Source organism: Schistocerca serialis, chromosome 8, assembly GCF_023864345.2.
Source record: "Schistocerca serialis cubense isolate TAMUIC-IGC-003099 chromosome 8, iqSchSeri2.2, whole genome shotgun sequence".
Classification (NCBI taxonomy): Eukaryota; Metazoa; Arthropoda; class Insecta; order Orthoptera; family Acrididae; genus Schistocerca; species Schistocerca serialis.
Window position 1 is genome coordinate 484930890 of NC_064645.1, and position 15032 is coordinate 484945921.

Here is a 15032-nt window from a genome sequence, read left to right on the forward strand (position 1 = left end):
AAATTTAACACATGAAATGCTTGCCAATAATAATTACAGGTCAAACTGTACAATTAACTTGATAATCCGCTGCCACATATACGTCAGTTTATGAAACATCAATACCTGATTGGCTTTTACACAGAGTTAATGGACTTCTGGAGACTAACCAGAATACAGACTGATTTCACCACACGAAAGCCATTTAAAACAATGTTCAACGGAAATACTTCTAACATCGCCAAAGCGCAACCACGTACATGTCTACATCGACATCTACATTTACATCTACATAGGTACGCCGCAAACCACCGTACGTTACGTATCGGACGGTACCCTGTGCCGCTACCAGTATTTTCCTTTCCTGTGGCACTCGCAAATGGAGCGGGGGAAAAACGACTAGCTGTCTATACACCTCGGAAGCGCTTAATTCCTCGTGTCTTATCTTCGTTGTCCTTACGCGCAACGTATGTTAGCAGCAACAGAATTGTTCTGCAGTCAGCTTCAAATGCCGGTAATTTCTCGAAAATAACGTCGTTTTCCCTCCACGGATTCCCATTTGAGTTCCTGAGGCATCTTCGTAACACTTACGTTTTGTTCGTACCCACCGGTAACAAATCTAGCAGCTTTCCTTTGAATTGTTTCGATGTCTTCCTTCAATCCGATATTGTACGGATCCCGAACACACGAGCAGCACTCAAGAACAGGTCGCACCTGCGTCCCATATGCGGTCTCCTTTACAGGTGAACCGCTCTTTCCTAAAATTCTACCAATAAACCGAAATCGACCATTCGCCTTCCCTACCACAGTTCTCAAATGCTCGTTCCATTTTATGTCTATTTGTAATGTTACGCCCAGATATTTAAACGACTTCACTGTCAAGTAGGAGACTAATAATACTGTATCCGAACATTACAGGTTTGTTCTGCCTACTCATCCGCATTAACCCACTTTTTTTTCAAATTTAAAACTAGCTGCCACTCATCACACCAACTAGAAATTTTGTTTGAGTTATCTTGAATCCTTTTACAATCATTAGCAAGCAACAGCAGATTGCTTCCGACCATGTCCGCCAAATCATTTACGTATACAAAGAACGACAGTGGTCCTATCACATTTCCTTGGGGCACTCCTGATGATACTTTCGTCTCTAATGAACACTCGCCGTTGAGGACAACGTACTGGGTTCTATTAATTAAGAATCTTCGAGCCATTCACATATCTGTGTACTTATTCCATATGCTTGTACCTTCGTTAACAGTCTGCAATGGGGCACTGCATCAAATATTTTCCGGAAATTTAGAAGTATGGAATCTGCTCGTTGCCCTTCATCCATAGTTTGCAGTATATCATGTGAGAAAAGGGCAAGCTGAGTTTCGCACGAGCGATGCTTTCTAAAACCTTGCTGACTGGTGGATATGCTGATTCTCAGTTTCAAGAAAGTTTATTATATTCGAACTGAAAATATGCTGAATGATTCTGCAGTAAACCCAAAAAACGAGATGCCCTGGCTAAAATTAACAAATGAATCCTCACCAGATCCAATAAACCCTGATGAGCAGATGAGGTGGACGCAGATCATCAGGTAATATGCCTCACTAAACTGCAGCCAATTTAAACCTTACCTGGCAGAAATCTATGCAAGAGACACAACAAACTGCCAGACGATAATGCTCAGTTAAACTGTTCCTCATGGTGCAGCACACCCCTAGTAGCTACCGGTACAAACGATTCACTGCAGTGCCCTGTTCCACACAAGGAGCTACACCAAACAAGAGCTGTAGCGCAAGACACGGCGAGGAAGATGCTCCCCCTCTCCGCTGTTCGGTGTTGAAACCTCCATTTCGCCCTCGCACTCCTCCCATCGGGTCACGATGTACACCAACACGGCGCTGTGCATCGACGCGGTCTTTAACTAAACGGACATTGGTGTGACATAGCTGCTTTGGGCATTGAGACAAGTCACCAGCTGCACATGGAAACCTGTGACGGACCGAGGCTCGAAACTGGATGCTCCGCTTCTGTACAGCGGTTGCCTTAACCGCCTCAGCCACCCAAACCGCCTTCCCCTCCGACCCAAATTCCCAAGTGCTGGTCACCAGTGATGTTGTGACCCCGTTCATTTACCCCACTGACGCCGCGCGGGATTAGCCGAGCGGTCTAGGCGCTGCAGTCATGGACTGTGCGGCTGGTCCCGGCGGAGGTTCGAATCCTCCCTCGGGCTTGGGTGTGTGCGTGTTTGTCCTTAGGATAATTTAGATTACTTAGTGTGGAAGCTTAGGGACCGATGACCTTAGCAGTTAAGTCCCATAAGATTTCACACACATCTGAACATTTTTTACCCCACTAATAGCAGCCTAACTGTGTTCCTAGAAAGGAACGAGCAATGGAATGCATTCACACTGAAATAGCTGGACATATCCAAAAGAACGTGCATCACATGTGTAATTATACATGTAACTTGGTCTTTGATTGCTCTCCTTACAATCCAGTTTACAATTGGTTTATTCCAGCCTGTTGATAGTGTAGGTGAACGCCGGGAACGCATTGTGGATGCTTGTCAAAGCATTTGGAAAAGTCTGGAATTTTTTAACGTCTACTGGCATCGATAGGAGACTCGCTGAAGCCTGCCTTCACAACAGCGGTGGACGTGTGGAATACTAGCTGTAATGTGTCGATCCCGATGCACATATCTACAATTTGGATCCTCGGGGACTCTGTTACAATGTGTTCACGTACGCAGTCGTGATACTTACCAGGAAAACCACTGGTTTCCAGACCTGGGTCTGTTAGGATTATTTACTTGTTTCTTGCACTCGCTCCTTTCATTTGTACCTATAGCGCTCACACTACTTGTGTTTTGACTCTGTATACGACGAAAAAGTTTGGAAATTTGTGGTAAGTTCCTATGGGATGAAACTGTTGAGGTCATCGGTCCCTAGGCTCAGACAGCGAGGCTACATACAACAAATTCAGGGCTTGAAAGCGAAAGTCAACTTAATGGAGTCGGCTACCAGACGAATTTACACCGATAACGGAGAACAAAAACGGCTCTCATCTGAGAATGAAGAAATGATTCAGACAGTATCTAATAAAATGAAACTACTGCACCCGTCAAATGTTCAAATGTGAGTGAATTCCTAAGGGACCAAACTGCTTAGGTCATCGATCCCTAGACCTACACACTACTTAAACTAACTTATGCTAAGAACAACACACACACCCATGCTCGAGGGAGGACTCGAACCTCCAGCGGGAGGGGCCGCGCAATCCGTGACAAGGCGTCTCAAACCACACGGCCACTACGCGCGGCCATGCATCCGTCCTTTCGATGTTATTTATTATATAGCAATCAGTTTCGATGACTTAATATACCATCTTCAGGTCTCAACTGACGCTGAGAGGGGACCTCCAGTCGTAAATACTGTTGGGATCGTGTATGCGATTGGAGATAACCCCCCTCAGCGTCAGTTAAGCCCTGAAGATGGTGTAATGAGTCGCCGAAACTGGTTTCTATGTAATAAATAACATCGAAACGACGGCTGCAGATGTTTCATTTTATTATATAAGTGAATGGCCGAAGTCCCCAAACCTTCAGTCAGAAGGATGGACAGACAAAAACTTAATTCTGACAGGGTTGCTCCACTGGAAGTATCGATGTGGTAGTCACATTTACCCATTTCTTTTAATACATTAATTTCAATTCTACTTTTTCATTTTCCAAACACGTTATACAAAGAAGACGGCGAAAAATTTCGGATTACACTTAACCCCTGGCTCCATTAGACAGCGTGTCAGTAATGCAGTGATCGTCGCAGATGGTAACAACAAAAGTAATTTTTATTTTCTCCCTATCCTTAGCCTGCCACAGCGATGATAGTGTTTACGGCGGCAACGTCCACTAGCTCAGTAGAAGAGACTGAATGTAACGACACAGCACTTGCCGGTGATACTGTGGGTCACATCCTGATGCGTTGTTAGAGTACAGCGTGATTAAAAAGAAACTTTCGCTACTTCGGTGGTACCCATGAAAAACGAGTAATTGTAGACCCTGAAACATTGTGGAAACATTTGTAAGGGAAATAACGAGCAAACCATTGAAAGAAACACACTTTAATTTCCATATTCGTTAACTGCATATCATGTATGCGTTACGGTTACAAATGTTGCTCGGTGTGATGACTGTCTACATCCACGACAACCTGGAACCACACTAGACATGCCATTTCACAGTTGTTCCCAGCACTTTTCGAACGGCGAAGCGGAGAATGTTCACCAGTCATGACACAGATCGTGCACTGCTTGATGATCGCACATTGCATCCGAGGTAATCTGCAGTTACTGTAGATACAGATGTCATTTCACTCACGTACGCATCACTCTGTCATGAGGTTCATGCTAAACCTAAATTAGAGTGGCCAGATATCATAGGAACACACAGGCAGACGACTCTGTCATCGGCTGCTGAAGCCTATGTGGTGCATTTCAAGAGTGGAAATTTGAAACGTCCTACCATTTTTTCATGTAACGCGTTTTCAGTATTATTGTGTTCTCCGCGCTCCGTTGCAAATCTGTTGACATGTTCCAAGAGGCAAATCATGATAGAAATGTTTCAAACATTCATTACTAGGCTACGCCTGATCTTTGCGGCCAACAGTGTTTCCCGCTGGAGTGGGAAGCCCGATTGCCTCTAGATCTCATCCATTTAGTCTGGGATGGATTGAAGACAAAATACACAGTTTTTTGGTAAGTCAGCACAGCTTATTCAGCTACGACAGTGATTTTACAATTAGAAACGAAGATGTACAAACAAGGCTTTTGTTGCGCAATATCTACACAAAACCCAACTCGCACTTCTGTCACATGACATCCTGAAAACCGTGGAAGGAAGAAAGAAAGAAAGATTGGGTTTAACGTTCAGTTGACATCAAGGGCATTACAGTCGGAGCACAAGCTCGAATTATCCCATGGATGAGGCCGCCCCTTTTCAAAGGAACGATCCCAGGATTTGCCGCGTGCGATTTAGGGGCATCACGGAAAACCTAAATCTGGATGGAAGGACGCGGGTTTGAACCGTCGTCCACCCGAGAGTGGGTCCAGTGTACTAACCACTGCACCACTTTGCTCGGTCTGAAAACCATAGATCAAGGGAGTCAGGTAGAAGTAACGTTTCTCGATTTCCGAAAAGCGTTTGATTCAATAGCACACCTGCACTTATGAAAAGTACGATTTTATTTCGTTCTTGGGGCCCTTGCCCCGCTTCAACGAGGGGTCGGCCGTATTACTATTGATTTGGCAGTGTTAGTTGCAGAGGGTGGCTGGATGCCCTTCCTGGTGCCACCCGGAACCCCCCAGGACGGAATTGGTATATCCTAGCTGTCTGCATCTAGTGTGATCCATGGAAGAGTGCGAACGTTTTCAAATGTCTGCAAATCGTGGAACTGAGGCGGAACGTGGGAACCAGCTCAGTATTCACCTAGCGGGATGTGGTAAACGGCCTAAAAACCACATCCATACTGGCCGGCATACCGGCCCGTGTCGTTAATCTGCCGGGCGGATTCGATCTGGGGCCGGCACCCCTACCCGAGTCCAGGAAGCAGCGTATTAGCGCTCTCAGCTGCCCTGGCGGTTTCTTAAGAAAAGTACGATCGTGTGGCATATAAGAGGAAATTTGCGACTAGACTAAGAATTTCTTGGCGGAGCGGACACAGAATGTTACCTTGGAGGCCGGCCGCGGTGGTCGTGCGGTTCTAGGCGCTCCAGTCCGGAGCCGCGCTGCTGCTACGGTCGCAGGTTCGAATCCTGCCTCGGGCATGGGTGTGTGTGATGTCCTTAGGTTAGTTAGGTTTAAGTAGTTCTAAGTTCTAGGGGACTGATGACCACAGCAGTTGAGTCCCATAGTGCTCAGAGCCATTTGAACCATTTTTTGTTATCTTGGATGGGGAATCATCACCAGACGTAGAAATTACTTCGAGTGTTCCCTAGGAAAGTGCGTTGGGTCCGACGCGTGCAATATTAATGGTAACTTCAGACCTTTCACAGACGATGCAGTTATCTACAAGGAAAAATTGTATCAAATGGCTCTAAGCTCTATGGGACTTAACATCTGAGGTCATCAGTCCCCTAGACTTAGAACTACCTAAAACTAACCAACCTAAGGACGTCATACACATCCATGCCCGAAGCAGGATTCGAACCTGCGACCGTAGCAGCCGCGTGATTCCGGACTGAAGTGCCTAGAACCACTCGGCCACAGCGGCCGGCTTATCTACAAGGAACAAGCCTGAACGAAACTGTATAAACAATTAGTCAGACTTTGATAAGATTTCAAAGTAGTGCAAAGATTGGCACCTTGCTCTTCACGAAACGAAAAAACTATAGCGTCTCAACAATATAATACCAGTGAGTCATAAAATCTGTAAACTTGTACAAGTACCTGCATGTAACACTGACTAGGAACACGAAATGAAATGATCACACAGGCTCAGTCGTGGCTAAAGCCAACAGCAAACTACTTCGGTTTATTGGTAGAATACTAGGAAAAGCAACCAGTCTACAAATGAGATTCCTTACAAATCACTCGTGCAGCGCATCCTAAAATATTGCTGAAGCGTGTGGGATCCGTACCAAATAGGACTAGCAGGTGATATCGAACGCATGCAGAGAAGGGCAGCGGGAATTGTCACGGGTTTGTTTCAGCCCCGGGAGAATGTCACATCGATGATGAGAGAACTGAACTGGGATAATCTTGAAGATAGACGACCCTAAGATTATACTACAACCCCCACATATCCCTCCCGTAGGGATAGTGAGGACACTATTAGATTAATCACAGCATGCACGGAGGCATTTAAACATACTTACACCGCTCCATACGTAAATGGAACGGGAAAAAGTCCTCGTAACTAGCACACAGTGGGTCGCACAGCATAGACGCAGATGTAGATTATTAGGTCAAGTAAGGCTATCAACCTACTGCAAGTATTACCAATGCATACAACCAACTTCTTTAATTTTATAGATGCTGAAGGCGTGTTAGATCTGCAAATGCAGATGATCGAAGTGCGTCATTCTCACGCACTTCAAATAGCTATTAGAATTGTTGCTCTGAAATAGAAGAATGGAAAAAGTCAGTATATTAAGAAGAGGAAAGATCATGGCTGTTCCGCACCGTGCTGTACTTCATCTGCCAGGCCAGTCATGTTTATTAATTGAAAAAAAAGAAGACTACTTGAAGATGTTGCCATTTCTCCTTCAATAGACAAGGAGATCTGCAGTAAATTTTGCAACATCTGATCCGAAGAACTGAGTTGTGTAAGAAACAGAAGTTAATACTGAGAGACTTTTTAAATTGAGTTTAATTATTGCCTTGTAAAAAATTTAAAAGGTATGAGGAACGGTTTTCTTTGCTACTGTTATTCTAGTTAAAACATTACTGTTGTGTTTACGTACTCCGATTATCACAAACAAAATGTGGTGCCTCAGTATTAGCGACACCTGTAACAAAATCTTTCTTATTGGCTCTTAGAACCTGTCAGTTCCCTGGTACGGTTAAGGAATTATTTATTTTCTAATTTGTCTAATTTTTTGCAGTGGCGAGATCAGCAGCATAATTCTGTGGTATCAGAGTACCTACTTAGTTTTTTGGCTACAACTAAGTTATGTACAAAAAGAGACTCTTTTTTAAAATTCTCCCGACTTCCACACACTAATTTGATTCACTTTGATAAAGTGCGTAGAGCAGCAACATTGCTAATAGGGAGCCGCAACTCTCAACCGTTTTCGAGAAAATCTGATTTTTTAAACTCGCTTGTATACTTCATGAGGTAGCTAGCATTCATGGAGTTCGCAGCGAAGCGAGTAAGTTCTTGGTTTCGTAGTAGCGAAGCCTCTGGATCTAATCTGCTTCCGGAATTCTTTTTTTTTTTTTTTTTCTGTCTCCGGAATTGTAACAACATATATGCGGCGCACGCAACGAAACTGCGTGATGACGGAGAACCACTTAGGAACTTAACCCAAGTTTGATTTGCAGCACACAAATTGAGAAAACCTTACACTGGCAAACATTCGTCTATCATTACACGTGCTTTATATAGGAGTAAGTATTGTTTCCCGTGTTTGTATGATCAGCATCAACCTGATTCGTGTGATGCTCCATGCGTTACACACTATAGTTTTCACAAATGTAGATACAATAATATAAAAGAAATGGATATATTGATTTGACTGAAAGTTCTTGTGTATCCCGCTTTGCTTGGTTGATTTGGGAGAGGGGACCAAATAGTGAGGTCCCATCGGATTAGGGAAGGATATTGGGAAGGACATCGGCCGTGCCCTTTCAAAGTAACTATCTCTGCATTTGCCTGAAGTGATGTAGGGGAATCACGGAAAATCTAAATCGGTATGGCTGGACGCGGGTTTGAACCGTCGTCCTCCCGAATGTGAGTCCAGTGTGGTATCGCGCTTTCCAAGATGAAGATTTTGAAAATAATAAACGAATCATTTAATGCAGAAAATTTGCACAGTCATAATAAATCAGTTGTTAGAATTAAGTGAAATGAAAAAAGAAGTAACGGCAGTGACATTCGATTCATAAATCTTGCGCTTATGAAACAAAGCGCTTACTCCGCCAGCTGCGGGCTCGTCTATACAGCGATCATACGAAGTATGTAAGCAAACTCCATTTTCTCGAAAACGGCTGGGAGATGCGTCTTCCTGTTTGCATATCCAGAAGTCCTAGGCTACCCTGCTCACCTTGTCAATATGAATTTAAATCGGTGAAGGGACGTTCGTATGGTCCCCTTGTTACTACGTTTGACATTTTCACTCTTCGTTTGCCTCCTTATATCCCTTGTAGAAATCGGCTCATGTTCAAATCGACAATGATCAGACTTACCACAAACCATCCGTCACCCCACACGGCTCTGCAGTGACTACGTCACGTCTCTCCGACAAACACGCGTTGTCCACTGCGCGACGGTTTAAGCGAATGTATACGTTGTCTCTGCAGCATTGATGTTCCTCCCTAGGCAACGCTGATCTCGGAAGGACGAGTTAATTTTCGATACGGTATGCGTCTTGCAACGATTATCATCTGTAAGGTTTTCATATGTTTTATGCTATTGTGAGTAGTTCATTAGTTCATCTTTACTGTAGCGGGACAAAGTGGATTGAGAGTAAGATTCTTGATTTTGTGTTTCGTTTTATCTGTGGTCCACTCGCTACTCAGTCAGTTGTGCAGCGCTGGAGCATTCTTATTTCAGGCAAATTAGCGAGCAGTTAAGTCTTTCAGAAAATGAGATCCGTTATTTTGGAATCTGGGAAAACCTATCTGGAATACTTTATTATGCGTATGAAAATTTGTTTATAAAGCAGACAACCTTGTAGGTAAGGCAACCACAGCCATGACTAGTTATCTCGGGTATTAATAACCGCTTCAGCTGTATTTAGTCCCTTATTATTGAATCACTACCGGTTTTGTGGCACTAAAAACCACATCTTCAGGGGAACATATAGGTTGAGAATTATTGAACTATATGAAAAAACTTACAAACTACGGCGTGCACACACTTTATTCAACATGTAAACGTGACTACAGATATTCGGATTTAGGTGATATGTTCGATATGCCCGCCATCTTTGGCAATGATGTGGCGTAAACGAATAGCGAAATATGCGATTGCAGTCTTTCTCGGCGTATTCCACTGATGAATTCTTCTCGGGTTATCAGCCGAGAAGCTGTGCAGCGCCACCGGTTTCTGGGACTCGATTTTCAAAGAGGCAGTGGAGATACGTCTGCACAACACTTTAGTAAACAGGGATAGCGGTTTTCAGCTCAGTGAAGCGTGGAATTCCACAATTGACAAAATACGTCAGGAACGCTCCGATCTGAATGCAGCGGCGTCCGCAGACAGATTGGACAGCCACCGGGTCTCGACGCCGGGCCACCCCCCCCCCCCCCCCCCCCCCCCCATTACCGACGTGGTTCAAAATGGCTCTGAGCACTACGCGACTTAACTTCTGAGGTCATCAGTCGCCTAGAACTTAGAACTAATTAAACCTAACTAACCTAAGGACAGCACACACATCCATGCCCGAGGCAGGATTCGAACCTGCGACCGTAGCGGTCGCTCGGCTCCAGACTGTAGCGCCTAGAACCGCACAGCCACTCCGGCCGGCTTACCGACGTGGTACTCCCTTCCCGAGAAACGTGATTGGCCGGCCCTACGATAACGGACGACGGCCAAACAGCTACATAAATTTGCAGAACACAGCATCCCGACACTTCGCCAGAAAATGATGCGTACGAAACTCATTGAAACATTGCGACAAGAAAACGCCACCACTCGCCTGATAACCCGAGAAGAAGTCATCAACGAATAGCGAAATTTTGCATGACCCCCTGAAGTGTCGGAACATCGATGCTGTCGATGACCTCCTGAACGGCTGTTTTCAGCTCAGCAATGGTTTTGGGGTTATTGAAGTTCACCTTGTCTTTTATATAGCCCCATGAAAAGGAGCCACAGTGCCGAGAACATGGTAGACAATTGAGGCACATGGCAGAGGAATCTGGGTACACCAGCACCAGAATACAGTCCCCAAAGTGGCCCTCCCGGACATCAAACACACTCCTGCTTTGATGCGGTCGAGTTCCGTCTTGCATGAAAGACATCATGTTGAAATCAGTGTCACTTTGGATAATGGGGATAAAATCATTTTCCAAAACCTTCAGGACTGTTCGGTAGTAACCGCGCCATCAAGGGATATCGCAACGATTATTCCGTGACTGGACATTCCACACAACACAGTTAGCCGTTGATCGCGAAATGTTGACTCTCTGTCCCCCAAATGTGCTAGTTTCTCTTATTGACTAAACCATCAAAATGCAAATGGCCGACAACAACAGGGTGTGTACGCATGCGCATACTAATTCCCATCATGCCTTGCGGCCAACCGTGCAGTTTGAACGTCCTGATGCAAAAAATTCAGAAGTTATGACGATTTTATTTCATATAGTTCAATAATCATCAACCTGTAGGATTGAGACATTCGTTGTGCGTGTTCTGTTCTGGCAACGAACGTTGAGTGAAAAGGTTCCAAGCTTTTCCGCTTTAATGTTTCAGTCATATTGTCATCTGCATATGTAACTTTCAGTGCCACAAAACCGGTAGTGATCCAATAATAAAGGACTAACTACAGCTGAAGTGGTTATTAATATCCAAGGTTGTTTATAAAGATATTTCATTTTTTTGTATGAATGGAGAAGATTTTTGGGGCAGTTTTTAAAGGTAAGCCATGCATGCGCAAGAATAAGATGTTCATTTATCAGAATTGTTAATTGAAGAAAATTCTTGTCCTCCAGATAACTAATGATATTTATGATTAGTGTTAATCTGATCTCTTGCTTTCCATTGTATCACAAATTACACAATTGGTGGAGATGTCTGTACTCTTTGTAATGAGAGAACTTCACAGTTATTAGAATCTTACGTCGTAGAGTCCTCTCAATCAATAATCAGTGATTAATTGTTCAAGAATGATTTTCTTTCATTTAAAACCCACCTCCATCATTGTTAGTAAAGTTTCGAGTATTTTGTCGTGTATGCATTGCACCTTACGCCGTTGCTCCATTAATCCATTACTCCACACGCAGGAACAGATTGTTTCTGAAAAAAAGTAAATAGTCAAAATTATCAGCAAGCATATTAATATTCAGTGAACAGTGTTGGCAATTTCATAGTTGTTATATTCTGAGTACAACAGTAATTTATTTTTGTGGTTATTACAAGTCAAACATTGCACTTCATGTCACGCATCATGCATAATGTACTTCTGTATTGAGTTTCAGTTATGCAGGGTGTTTCCGTAAGAGAGTGTAAAATTTTAACGGGACATAGAGGATGCTCCACTGAACAATTTGAGGTAGGGCACCTGGGGTCGGAGAAGCCAGCTTAAGGATGTAATAGGGACAAAATCACATCACCGTGTACTTTTTTATTTACATTAATTAACTGCAAATACTATCATTGACAGAATGAAGTACCATTTGAACTGTATCTCTTTAAACTTGCTGAAACTGACTGCCATAAACCTCATTGCAAGAATGACATCGACGAACAACATTCTTACGCACCGTCACGAACATCACTGGTGTGTTTCGACTCATATCACAGGCAGCTACAATTCTGGCAACTACTTCCATCTCCATACCCACTGGGGTCTCAGACACAAGTGACTTTAGATATCCCCATAAGAAATATTCAAGGGAATTCAGATCAGGTTACCTCGCAGGCCACGGAACAGGACTTTCCCCTTCCAGTTCAGCGAGCACGAAATACTGTACCGGTACTGACCAATTGTATTGTACTAGACGTCTCTGAATAGCACTGAGTAATGAATGGATCTATCGTTGATTCATAGCAAGTTCTGTCATGGGACAATGTAAGTACGATACAACGGAGCCACCTTGTGGACAAGCAAAGTGAAGAAAACCTGCACCATGACTTCCTGGTAATCAGGCTCGTCTTCCTTATTTCCTTGCAGGAAATAATGTACACGCAAATGAACAGCACAGTACGTGTAAACCTGTACGCATGTTAGTTGTAAATAAGCTGGAAAATAGTAATGCTATACAAATCGGTCTCCGACCCCAGGTTCCCTATCTCAAATTGTTCAGTGGAACATTCTCTATGTCCTGTTACATTTTTGTACGCTCTTACCAAAACACCCTGTATAGCTATCGTTGTGCACTCAATTTAATTAAATTAATTTTCATTCTCTCACTATTCGCATGCGCATCACAGGACCGACCAAGAGCCAGAATTGCTCAGATGTTTAACACGACATCTGACGTACACGATACACAAGGAGAAAGTTTTGGAAAACAAAATATTAGGTATTCACAGACGCAAATATTTTATAGAAAGCTTATGGTCAAAGTCGGCCAGATCGCGACGTGCTGCCAGTCACTACACACTCGTCCGTAAAGCCATGCTCGTACGGGACGTGAAGACGTACGTGGACAAAGAGTTTGTGACATGTGTAATTTACTCCTCCCTCCTTTGTTGTCATTATGTAGTCGATGGTACAGTCATTTCAGAAAATTCGAAAGGAGTGAGATTCACAATAAACTTTTTATTTATCTTTTTCTCGTAGTTGGCTCCAGTTCTTCACGTCTAGGGGTCTGATTCTTGAAGCTGAAATTTTCACATTTTAGGTTCTCATGTTCCAATTGACTTAAATAAATATGACGAATGCGTGTGCAGATTTTTTTGAGGTTTATTTGCGTCACATGTGACTATATCACACTGTATTTTGAAGTTTCACATTAACAATGCCGAAATTATATTGTTCTTCCAAAATTACAAAAACAAGTCCGATCGCATCAGAGGCATGTCGGCTACTACTTGCTCACTCTGCACTAATAATAATATTCCAAAGGGTTTGCAAATTTTCTTGACAAATGAATTTCTATTACTTTGTAAATGAATTCAGAAATACACATAATAAACAGTACCAGATTACGTAATTTACAATAGAAATTTTAAGAATGCCAAATATTTCGTAATTTCAAATGTTTCTAAAAAAATAATTTTAACTGAACATACAGATATAGTACATATAGATTGTGACAACGAAAATAAATTAATTCAATTTCATAGTTTTTAACTTGAAATATAACACATTGTGTATAAAATTATATGTAATTTTTCAGATAAACAGTTGAGATAATACTGACCCGTCCAAAATTCGAAAATTAGATCTAGTATCGACTACTTCTATTGAGGAAAAGTAATGCGGAAGTGCAAGGGTAGGTGCGGTTGTGGATACGTCAGCGGACGACCGCGTCCTACGAAACAGGAGTTGATCGTCACTTGCCCCACTGGAATAAATGTCTTAATACGTATGGTGATTACTTTTGAATGGAATCAATCCATGGCCCCATTATGATGGATGATTGGTTTTGAAAGAGCTTGTACTCCTACCAAATCATGTACACGCCGCAGCGCGAAATTCCACGTTCCGCTAGATTGCGAAGGGTGAAATGAAGACTCGGGCATGACATATTTTTGCGTAGTGAAGAAAAGCGTAGCCAATAAGATGCGGCACCGGTTTTAGGTTAAAAGCAGACCTTATGGAACGCCATATTGTATGGAGATCGTATTGGTATTTTGGTCTCTTTTTGTTATAAAGTATTTGGTATGAGTACAATCTCTAAAAAATACGTCGTTTCAGATACGATTTGCTATAATACAAGGGGCACTCGAAACCAATCATCCATCATAACGGGACCATGGATTGATTCCATTCAAAAGTAATCATCATACGCATCAAGACATTTATCCCAGTGGGTCACGTGACGTTCAACTCCTGTTTTGTAGGATGTTTTGTGATGTATCCACAACCACACCTACTCTTGCACTTCGCCGGCCGCTGTGGCCGAGCGGTTCTGGGCGCTTCAGTCCGGAACCGCGATGAGGTTACGGTCGCAGGTTCGAATCCTGCATCGGGCATGGATGTGTGTGATATCCTTAGATTAATTAGGTTTAAGTAGTTCTAAGTCCAGGGGACTGATGACCTTAGATGTTAAGTCCCACAGTGCTTAGAGCCATTTGAACCATTTTGAATCTTGCACTTCCTCGTCCGATTGAAATCGACGTCCGCGCACGTCTTTCTTCAGATCACCAAAGGTATGAAAATCACACGGTGAACGATCCAGGTTGTGTTTCCCAACCAAAGCGCTGAAGCGTAAGCTTCCTTTGATTGATAGTGTTGGGGAGAGCGTCATTGTCATCAGGATGATTTCGTCTGGCAGAATTCCTGGGCGTTTTGACTTTATGGCGCGTCGCAGAATCTGCAAAGTGTCTTCATAGCGCTGTACATTGACTGTGATTTCACGTTCGAGGAACTCGATGAGCCGGCCGATGTGGCCGAGCGGTTCTAGGCGCTTCAGTCTGGAACCGCGTGACCGCTACGGTGGCAGATTCGAATCCTGCCTCGGGCATGGATGTGTGTGATGTCCTTAGGTTTAAGTAGTTCTAAGTTCTAGGGGA